Genomic DNA, 11626 nt, shown 5'->3' with positions numbered 1-11626 from the left:
CTCCGTAGAAATTGCACTGTCCTAAATTCTAGCAGGAGACAATTTGCTGCAGTATTTTGTGAACAGAGCTATCCTGCGGGATCAGGCTGCAAAGGACATTTCAGTGGGAGGAAGAGAGCAGTAGGAAGAGCAGTATGATTCATGTTCAGCATCTCAAGTGGAGGATAGAGCACAAGGTTTGAATAATGAAACAAAGACGAGATATTCAGCATGCCAGGAAGGTTTCTGTTAGAGAGCTGTTAGAATTATTTAAAAAGGTTAGTCTATGAATAAACATGCTTCATCAAGGTCTCTTACACATGCAAAGGGAGATGCTAATGAATAATAAAAGAGTAATGGGGACTGGCGAAGAAATTAATGTTAATCTTATCCAAAGCAGATACAAATTAATATTGGAGAAACATTTTTGTAATCACTTCTCAAGGCAAAAATTCAATTAATGTGACTGAATCAATATTTCAAATCTCAGTCCCTTGAAAGTATACTTGTCTCTCTTCATATCAGCATGCTCTCCTGTGTGATCAGGCTGTGCTATTCAAGTCAGTGCTCAGGGAGACTTCTTAATGGTCTGTTTTTGAGAAATTTGGTCCAGTTCTATAAACTAGAGTGCTATATTTCAAGCTTGCCTCAGGGTATGTTTCTGTTAGGAAAGCTCAGTTTACATAGGGTAATTACTATATAGAAAATAGATATTTGAGCCAAGCATAGCTTTGTCTTGAGCTTCAGGGCTTTTACGTTTACATATTTATTTTTTTTTCTCTCAAAGATTAGCTAGTGTTTGGACAGGATGAGATATCAGTATATGTGACATTACACTTCAGAATATATACTGAAAATGCAAATTTTTTGTAACAGTGAAATACACCCTGGAAAAAAAAAAATAGGAAAACAAATCCTGGAATAAATATAATAATAATAAAAAAAAACTCTTCACCAAAAATAAATATTGACTCTTCAGAAGAAACAGCTGTTCTTGCCCCAGCTAATTTCAGTATAGGCTATTTTAAAACTTTTAGACGCAACCTCCCTCCTTGCATGCATCCGACTTTGAACAGCAAAAATGTCTAGCAAAGATCATGGGAATTATGATCTTACTGGTGCAATACAAAGTATCACCAAATGTTTCCTGCTTTCCATTATTTTGCCTTTTCTCTCTTCATTGGTATAGATCATCTTTTTCAAGCAGTAAGTGATCTTTCTTGTATGCTATACAGTATAAATGCCTGTCATATTTTGTTTAAGGTGTCAGAGAATTGGGAAAAAAAGTTTATGAAACTAAATGGACTCCTCAAATAATAGTTTTGCAGCTCTGCTGGGAGACTGTGTTGTTTATGTTGTGATGCCTTGACAGGTTTATACAATCAGAGGTTCCAAAGCCACCATCTCATAATAAATTGGAATGGCTTGAAGCATGGTGCAGTTGAAAATACTCGTATGCTATTGTTTTCAAAACCAAATAGTGACCCACTCCAAATCACCCTATTAAAATTACTACATGGACATTCTCACTCTGTACTTTTAATAGCTAGGATATCATTCCCATAATGAAAGAAACATGAAATGGTTTCCAATGCCGAATGAGTTCTCCAGGGATTCTGGGATTTGTCTCATTATTTAAAGCTTTTCCATCACCATTGTAATGCCTCTTCTCATCTTTGCTTCTCATCTGAGTGGAGAAATTTCTGTCAACAGCTTTAGTCTGACTAAACTGGCACAACAGTGAAGGGAGAATATGCGGTAGATAAGATTACTTTTTTTTTCCATTTATGTAGAAAATTATACACAGTGTCCCTGCTTTAAAAAGGATTACTATACGATGTGGACAGCATTCTGCTCTCTCATTAGAAGAGAGAGAATACAATTTTATTTCTCTAAATAAGTCTGGGTTAGGCAGGGAGATCAGTAATTTCAATGCTTCTGCGTTCACAATGGAGAAGAAATCATCGTTTGTGTATTCTTATCAGAAGCCTTCGGTAACTTCAGCATTCAGTACTGATCAGAATAACTCCTTGCATTTTGTAACCGACCACATGCCTCAATAATTTTATATGCAAGAAGGAACAGTAGAATAATGAAAGAAAATATTATTACAATAGTTCTACTTAGAGGGAAACTTTTAAGAAAAAAAAAAAAAAAAAAGAGTGAAAGACAGAGTAGTACAGGGACAAAGCTTCCCTAAATATGTCCCGAATTCCTCCCTCTCTTCCTTCTTTTCTTACAGATTTTAAACAGCTTACAAGCTAGGTGTGATGAAGAGATTTCTTTCTATTGTACCCCAGACACTACAACCTGACTTTTGGAACTGCTCTTGCAGAACTGTTGCCAACTGTAGTTGTGCCAAAGAAGATACCCAGGCCAAGAAAGAAACAAGCCACAACCAACAAACTTATTTCACAAACTGGCCAAATGGGAAACTCCCACATATGCCCTGCCCTTTCTATATTTTTATACCCCTCTGAAACTAAATTAAGGCAAGTGTGAGGTTGTGTTTATAGCAGACCACAGCAAAAAACCCAAAAGCTATACTGACAAATGCATTTTCTGCAGACCACAACATAAATAGGGCAACTAAAATAAGATGTTTAGTCATATGTCCCAGAAAAGCATTAGTTTTCTATTGAATCTAGCCCCTAATCCTCTGACTTATGGATATGAGTCTAAACTGTAGGTCTTTTTCCTTTCCCTGTAATGTACTGAATGTGAAGGAGTATGGTTCCTTCCTGTTCTCTGTCACTGAAACAGAACAGGGTGATGATATTTTCTTGGCATTGAAAACCTTTCAAAGCTATGATGTGTTCTTTCTTGTGACACTTCCCACTTCAGGAGAACATCATACAGTGTCATCAGTGCCAGTCAATAACAAAGGAGCTGTCCAGGTGAAAATGGATTGTGGAAAGACAGGAAAAATATTATAATTCATGTATTATTATTATTATTATTATTATTATTATTATTATTATTATTATTATTATTATTATTATTATTATTAAATCCAAATCTGATTCAACCAACGGCCTTTAAAATTGCTGCTAAATTCAAAAAGAGTTCAGACTCTAACATGTCAGAATCCAATAAAACCAAAATTTATTATGGTATTAAGGAATGCTGCTCAGAATCACATTCTGAATTTTAATGTCTTATTTTTCTTTGTTCGGAATGCTACAGTGTCTTTCACAGTACTGCACTATTCTTCAGCCACTGTTATAAATAACACCTTTGCATACTAAATTCCAATTTGGAGAGTAAGGACAGTTTGCTCTAAGACATTTCCACAACTACTATTATTAAGTTACGGGAACCAGGAGAATCAGCTCACTTTTCCTAGAAACATAGCAATTAATTCAATTTGGAACAATGACAAAATCATTTAAAAACATCTGGAATAGGATAATGCAGACGTAGCTTATTTGAGGTATTATCACATTTTAAAGGTCCAGTATGCTCTGCTAATTTCACAGAAACAAAACGATTGGATCTTACTCAGTTGGTATAGGCCTTATCTACAGTTAACCAGATTAAGACAAGATGCCCTAGAGACAGGCTTCCTCGTACTGAAGTATCTGTGAGCTTAGAACCAATAAAAATTAAATTTAAAAAAAAAAAATAAAAAAATGAGAGAGAAAAAAATCTTGTTCAGAAAATAAAATATCAGATGTGTTATATGGAGTCTACTTCTATCAGTCATCAAAAGTGATAATTAAACTGTTTCACTTAGCTACATGAATCATTAAGAGGTATCTTCCTAGAAGTCAGTAGAAATACACTTCTTGCAGAGGACAGTGTAGTTCAATGGGAGTGAGTTGCTGAAAAATGTAATTCACCAATATTTGAACCGAGGATTCAGCATCCCTTCATCATCAATAAACAGAAGTTTTTCCATCAAGTGAATCTGCACAATTTGCGTGCCTAAACTAGAACTTAATTGCATTTGTAAGGATACATTTCTCCTAATAGCTATATAGCAGATTGAGACAGATAGCTCAATAGGCATTTCTGTAAGCATTTGGTGTTAAACTAGAGACCATCAACATGTTGATAGGTTTTCCTGCAAACAATGAGTAATGTTCCTTCCTTAAACTCCTTAAATACTCTGATCAGTAACTGAAAAAGCAGGCCTCCTAAAGGAACTTCCTTTGACGAACAATTTATCTAACTTAAGCCTTTGTTAAGACTGATTTAACCTTTCACAGATCTGTGCTTAAAATGTTGATATCACACCCCTGTGTTTAAAATGTTGACACATTTTCATGCTGAATTAATCATCTAGATTAATCTCTTGGTTTGCAAATTGCAAAAACCACTAAGGAGAATGTCATAAAAAATAATGGTCAACATTTAAATGTTATTTGTGAAAGCTACACAAAGATGACAATTGAGATTTTTAAATGCAGCAAATTAGATTGCTAATTCCAGTAGATTTTGTTGAAATTAGATATTAAAGGGCTGTGGAGATACCTAACTTGATATATTGTAATGATAAATGCATAACTGCAATCCCTCGAAAGCCAGTAAGACGTGTATGTCATGGACCAAAGAGTCTTCTTAATCCACAGTCTTGTCTTCTACTGTAGCAATTGCTGAGGTAAGCTCTAAATATATTTTCTCAGCTCCAATGAATAACAACAGAAATATTTTTTTATATTATTTTTTTTTTTTTTTAGCCAGAGAAGGTATCTTAATATTTGACAGCTCTTGATATTATTTTCCCCCCAAATCAAGGATTTATCTGCTCTTAGTGAACTCCTGTGGATGTTCAGCATTGGCAATACCTGGAAAAATGGAATACAGCATAATTAGCAACAATATGAAATATCTCTTTCAATCTAGCCTCCCGCACTAGTTTCATTTCAAATTCTTCAGATTTTGTTTTGAAAGATACAATAAAAACTCTTCCCAAGTTTATCTTCGTATTGTGTGTGATTTTACAGACCTTTGTTGTATTCTCATTCAGTTGTCTGTTTTCCAGGCTGAGGAATCCCATGTTTTGATCCTTGTTCCATCTCTATATTCTTGTTTGGTTTTGATCTTTCTAAGATGGGGGACTAAAACAGCACACAGTATTTAAGTTAAAAGCACACAATGGTTTTGTACTGTCACATTGAAATGCTCTCTGTTTTGTACTGTATTTCTTTCCCAATAATTCCCTACATTTTTATTTGCTTTTTTTGGGGCTGCTACTGAGCATTAAGTGGATGTTATCATAGGACCATCTGCATTAATAACCCAGTTTCCTGAGTTGTAACAACTATCTCAGTGCCTGTTCTGTTCTGTTTGTTTTGTTTGTAAGGCTAGAATTGTTTTCTCCCATGTGCATCACTTTACGTTTATCTACTTAAAATTTATTAGATTAGATTGCACTGATTAGAAATGTGAAGAGAATTAACAATGACAGATAAAAAAATGATGAAAATATAGCTTATCAAGATGATGGTGGGCTAGATGAATACTGAAAACTGCAAGAGCCAGGTTAAGACTTAGATGTGACTTGTGGTTCACTTGAGAATCTTACTTTACTATAAAATAAAGGTCTGAAGGTATTTACTGGAATAGTCTGTAATTAGGAGCAATTACAAATTAAGACAAGATTACCCCACATATTACTACAGTGAAGTGTCTTTACAGACACTTTGTGTGTAAAGCTCATATAAGTTTTAGGGACTTAAGCTTTAAAATATCTTGATTTCTTAAGTTAATTCTGCCTCCCTTTAAACATGATCAAAAGCAGTTTTGATAAATTCACTTGGTATGAAATGCACAAGCTGACATGCGTCACAAAAGAACATCTGAGCCAAAAGGAAGTTCCAGATTCACCACCCCTTGGGCTATTGTGAACTGGACCTGGAATTAGAAAACAATACAAATGGCTTGTAATGAATCATTTCCACTGGCTTTGGGACAAACTGGGTGACCTAATTGACAGTTTATGTGTCTAATTTATGTCTTTATGAATCATCAGACAAGCTTATTCAAGACGGCAGATTCTCCTAACATCCCTGAGACAGTTATATTTCTAAAGATTCCATGCAAACTCTGACAGAATACCTGTCACTGCAGCAGATGAATCAAAATACGTATTTTGGATTCAGAAAAAAAATGAAGTTCATCTTACAATACAGCTATAAGTTAAATTTATACAATGTTGCCTGTATGAAATACCTCAGACCATATTTCAAAAATATTCAAAAATATTTCAAAAATATTTCAAAAATTTAGAACTGTACTGAACCTGAAACTGAGAAATGAGTCTTGAAATTTAATTGAAATGTTATTTTTTCCCCCCTCAAAGAATGTTGCTAAGTTGACAGTTCTGATGTGCAAAGGAAGTATATCCCATAGACAAGTAGTTTAAAAAGCAAGGACAAAATCAGCATTGAAAGGATATAGGGTAAACTAAGGGGCAGCTGGAAACCTCTGAGTAGAAAACTTCAGTCAGTACAAAGCAGAGAATATCGATATAATTGAAAATGGATGAAAAAGAGCTGTGAATCGCTTTTAAAAAGTAATAGGGCAGTTTGATGAAGTGGAGAGGGCAAAAAGCAGATTACAAGGGATCAAGGAAAAAAAGTTACCTAGAAAGAAATTTAGCAGTAGAAGTCAACAGCTCACTTGAGGAGTTTTTAGATTGACTGGAATATGTGTTTTTCTGTTTGTTTCGTTTTGTGTTAAGGATGTAAATGTGGAGAATAGAGGAGCTTATTTATTGTTTCTTAAAACTGCTTCCCACCTGGAACCACAAACATACATATATTTCCTAGTTAGAGAGTTATATCACAATATAAATATTACCTAATAAGCGACAAGACTAAAAGGAAAAAAAAAAAAAAAAAAAGAGAGAGGTAGATGAGATGAATATTGAGAAAGCAGAAATATCTGCAGCATTAGGGGAAGCTATCATCTGGTAAAATAATTTGGCTTCTACAGCTATAATTCTCTAAAAATTACTAGAGTATTCCTCTCCAGCAGTTGATACCAGCAAAGTATTTTCTTCAACTTCCTGAAGGGAGGTTGTAGTGTTGTAGGACTTAGCTTCTTTTCCCAGATTGCAGTAATAGGAAGAGAGGTTATGGCCTCAAGTTGTGTCAGAGGAAGTTTGGTTTGGATATTAGGAAAAAATTCTATTCAGAAGGAGTAGTGAGGCATTGGATCCGGCTGCCCCAGGGGAGTGGAAGAGCCACCAGGCCTGAAGGTATTTGAGAAAAGGGTAGATATTGTGCTGACTTGGTCTAGAGTGGTCACAGGCATAGGCTGATGGTTGGACTAGTGGTCTTTCCAAAGTTAATAATTCTAAGGCAGCAGCATTTATCAAAACTGACTGGTTTTGAACTATGCAGACCACTGCAACGGTCTATTAAGAAGGCAATGCAGAGAAGAATACATGTACTTTTTCATTTGATTTGTGTTTTCATGTCCTGTTTAAAGCTTGTGACCAAACTGATGTTATAGTGAAAAACTTGTGTTATTTTTCACAACTTAGCTTGAGCCAGGCAGTTTATTTTTAAGGCAAGAATTGACTTTGTGTCAACAGGCATCTAGATTTATGTTCTGAATCTGACTTTTTCAAGATGTGGATTTCTACCACACTCTGTATGTGCTGTTTGCTATAGACCTGAAAGAAATATGTCAGTGCATTTCTGAATGAAACATGGGGAACATACAGTAGGGGCAATAATATGAGCAATCCCACTGATTGATGCTGTTTGAAATTAAGGAAATCAAGTGGATATAGAGATAGTTAATTTTATAAACAAAAGTTTCAAAAGTTGCAAATGTATCTTTAAAATTCTGTATCCTGACAAGTTGCTGATGTTTTGCATCAGTGAAAGTCTGTCTGTTTGTTAAAGAATCGTTTAAATTTGGACTTAGTTAATAATTTTATTTCTTTATACATTACAGTTACACAGTATAATTAATCAGCTGAGCATCAGAAAAATTCTATGTGAACAAATAGTTTTCTAAGAGGAAACCATCTGGAAGGCAGTGTATGGCACACATAATGCACAGAATGGGTAGGAGGGGTTCTCTTCAGCCCACGTCTGCAAACTGTAATGTATTGAGAATGTTAATTGTCAGTCCACTTCCCTACACTCATGAAAGAATTGTGAAGGCAGTACTTCAGAGGCAGGTCAGTCTTTACTTTGATTATTTTTGTATGGTCTTATCTTTAACTTTCTTGACATTTTTACATTTGCACCTCTGAAAATGACACTCTACCTTTCTATTTCTCTTATAACTTTCCTCTGTAGGAAAGGTGAAAAATAGCATTTTGTCAGGTAAGTGTAAAAGAAGTATTAATCCAAAAACAAAGGAAATGAAAATTTGAGTCATTCTCTACTCAGACTCTTGGATTACTCAAAAATGAAATCCAAATACCCAGACTGTCAGTGAGTGAGACAGAAAACTATATGCTTGCCTCACTTCTAGATATTCATGGTAGGAAAACTACTGAAAGATGTGTGTAAATTTTAGGGAAACAACATACAAACATACAAAAGCTAGAAAGGAGTGTGGAAGTGGAAACAAATCATCTCCATCAGCCAATTGCTTTGTTCACTTCTGTACTGTGCTTTGTGTTCACCCTTATACCTGTGCCTGAGCAACTGTCATAGCTCCAAGGGCAAATCATACAAGAATAATTTTGTCTGTTCAACTAAGATATTTTATAATAATAATAATTATTATTATTATTATTTTTCCTGATGAGGGTGGCCTTATCTGCTTCACATATTGGCAACACTGCTTCCATCATGCTATACCTCAAAATGTGCCCAGACTTTTTCTGGAAGGCTGTTAGCTGACATATGCCAAAACCTCGCCAGGCAGTTGTATTGCAATTACACAGTATGGGATATCATATCCCATGTTCAGCCTTGAACTCATGAACTACTCAAGCTGTACCTATTGTAACAGACACAATAAGAGTGTGCACATGCCTAGAGGGCACAAAAGTAGTTTTAATGCTCTCCCTGACTTAGCCACTTATGTGCCATCTGTATACCACTGTAAGTGCCCACAGGACTTTTAAATTACCAACCTGAACACTTCCACCTTAAGATAAACACCATCTAGAGATCTCAGTATCACCACTGTGTGCTCTGGTTCTCTATATACTTTAAAAAATAATTATATTTTTTAGGTATTTGAGATGAAAATTGGAGATTAGTTGGATCGTGCCTAGGGCCAAGTATAGAATAAAAATTCCTTACAAGATGAGAACTATAGTCAACTGTAAAAATGTATGGAAGAACAATATGTTCATGCACAGCCAATACATATTTCAGAAGAACAAATTAAATAGTCTGTGCTACTACAAAGTTGTGAAATGGTAATTGAGATGTAGAAACTAACCAGTGTTTGAAAATTTAAGTAAGATATGGAGTACTTGAGTCCTGCAGAATTAGGAGATACTGATGGATTATTCTTCCAACAGTATACATTCTGAGTACTTATAAGTGTTTTAAGTTCCAGTTATACCAAGACTTTATCCTGCAGTACTGTTCAGGATAAATAAATAAATAAATAAATAAATGTTTAAACTAAATAAATGTATTTCCTCAATCTATCAGCTTGAATATATTAGGCTTATCTAAGATGGCAAAAAGTACAGATTGGGGAATCCAAAAATACTTTAGAGTCACATTTAGTGACACATACTTAATGAAAAGAAAAGCAATTGGAATTATGATATAAGCAATATATACAATGTGGTGCTGGGCTTTAAAATCATAGAATCATAAAATCATAGAATGGCTTGGGTTGGAAGGGAACCCAGGTATCATCAAGTTCCAAATTCCTGCCATAGGCAGAGCCACCAACCTTGTCTAGTACTAGGCCAGGTTGCTGAGGGCCCCATCCAACCTGGTCTTGAACACCTTTAGGGATGGAGCATCCACAGCCTCTCTGGGCAGCCTGTTCCAGCACCTTACCACCCTCTGTGTGAAGAATTTCCCCCTGACAACCAATCTAAACCTTCCCTCCTTAAGCAAAATTGGATGCGGGGACTTGCAGAAAGCAGTTTTGCTTTCTATAAATAGGAAAAATAACATAAAGTTAAATGATTTATCCCATAAAAGAAAAAAAAAACAAACACTTAACATAGTGTTTGTTAAATCTTGAGGAATGATAGCAGCTCAGGACTCAGTGCAGTTTTTATCTGGTATTCAACAGGTGCATTTTGGCTCTATCTATCTCCTTTGCTCCAAAATGCAGCTGGTAGAACAAGTGAAACACATTCCCATCTCTCCACTAGAGATTACCACCAATCATCTTGTGCTCAAGCAGGATATGGCTGAGTAATTTCCTGACAATGACAGCAATTTTATTTAAAGGGATTCTGTATTTTTAGGGAAGATTATAAAAGATGATTATAAGAGGAGATTAAACTTTCTCAAGAGGAGGTTAGTACATCTTAATTTATTGAAGTAATGTTTTTCTTTCTATAAAAAATTGCCCCACAGGCTTCTTGATGAACCATCATTCTGCAGCAACAAAACAGAGCTGACTATTCAGTGGATAAGGAATTGTTTGGATGGTCACAGCCAGAGGGTTGTGGTCAACAGCTCTATGTCCAGGTGGAGGCCAGTGAAGAATGAAAGCCCATCTTGTGCTTGTGATCAGTGCTTTTCAGTATCTTTGTCAGTGACTAAGACAATGGGATCAAGTGCACACACTGCAATTTGCTAATGACATGAAACTGGGTGGTGCAGTTGATAGAAGTAAAGATTGCCAAACAAAGGGACCTGGACAAACTTGAAAAGTGAGTTCAGGTGAACAGGAGGTTGAACAAGGGCAAGTACAGAGTACTGCACTTTGGCTGGAGCAATCCAAGATATGTGTGCAGACTTGGAAAATAACTCATTGAGAGCAGTCCTACAGAGAAGGACTTGGGGGTTCTGTTGTACAAAAAGCTTGACATGAGCCAGTGTTGTATGCATGCATCCCAGAAGGCCAACTGCATCAAAAGAGGGACAAGGGAAGTGATTGTCCCCCTCTACCTCCTCTTGTAAGGCTCCACCTGCAAGCAATACTGCATACATACCTGGGGATCCTAGAACAAGAAGAATGTGGAGCTATTGGAGTGGATACAGACAAAGGCCATGAAGATGACCAAGGGTTGGGAGTGTCTCACTATGAAGAAAGGCTGAGGAAGCTAAGCTTGTTCAGACTAGAGAAGGAAAGTCTCTGGGAATATCTCATTGTAGCCTTTCAGTACTCAAAGAAAGTTTATCATCAGGAGGGAGACCAACCTTTTACATGGCTAGATAGTGATAAGAGAAGGGGGAACAGTATTAAAATAAAAGAGATTTAAATCTTTTATTAGGTGGAAATTTTTTCATCTGAGGGTGGTCAGGCATTGAAACTTTTTCCCAGGAGAAGCTGTGGATATCCAATACCTGGAGTTATTCAAGGCCAGGTTGGATGGAACCTGAACAACATGATTTAGTGGTTGGCAGCCCTGTCCATGAAAGGGGAATTGTAACTAAATGATCTTTAAGGCCCCTTACAACCCAAGTCATTGTATGATTCTATGATTCTATGATTCTATCAGCAGTTCTGCAAAGATGCAGCCTAGTTGATGTACTGTAAGTGGCCTATTTCCAGAGTGAAAGTATGCATGAGTGATGAGCTG

Source organism: Coturnix japonica, chromosome 1 (assembly GCF_001577835.2).
Source record: "Coturnix japonica isolate 7356 chromosome 1, Coturnix japonica 2.1, whole genome shotgun sequence".
Lineage (NCBI taxonomy): Eukaryota > Metazoa > Chordata > Aves > Galliformes > Phasianidae > Coturnix > Coturnix japonica.
Note: the sequence above shows the minus strand (reverse complement) of the source record.